Genomic DNA, 551 nt, shown 5'->3' on the forward strand with positions numbered 1-551 from the left:
ATCTTTCTTAAATCGAGTTATTTGCTTTAGTTTAATTTTACAAGGCTTTGAAAGCTCTAATATGTATAAAACCTTATAAAAAATGTTATAACGATAATGTAAAAATTGTGTAAGACGGTCTCACGTGTCATACTTTGGAGACAGATCTCTTATTTGGGTCATCTATTAAAAATTATTACTTTTTGTGCTAATAATATTACTTTTTATTGTGAATATCGATAAAGTTGACCTGTCTAACNTCAAGTTAATCAATTCCTCAAAATCTTTCTTAAATCGAGTTATTTGCTTTAGTTTAATTTTACAAGGTTTTGAAAGCTCTAATATGTATAAAACCTTATAAAAAAAATTTATAACGATAAGGTAAAACTTGTATAAGACGGTCTCACGTGTCGTACTTTGGAGACAGATCTCTTATTTGTGTCATCTATTAAAAATTATTATTTTTTGTGCTAATAATATTACTTTTTATTGTGAATATCGGTAAGGTTGACCCGTCTAATCGATAAAGATTCGTGAGACCGTCTCACAAGAGACCTAGTTCTACGATAATA

This window comes from Primulina huaijiensis, chromosome 2 (genome assembly GCF_012295235.1).
Source record: "Primulina huaijiensis isolate GDHJ02 chromosome 2, ASM1229523v2, whole genome shotgun sequence".
NCBI lineage: Eukaryota > Viridiplantae > Streptophyta > Magnoliopsida > Lamiales > Gesneriaceae > Primulina > Primulina huaijiensis.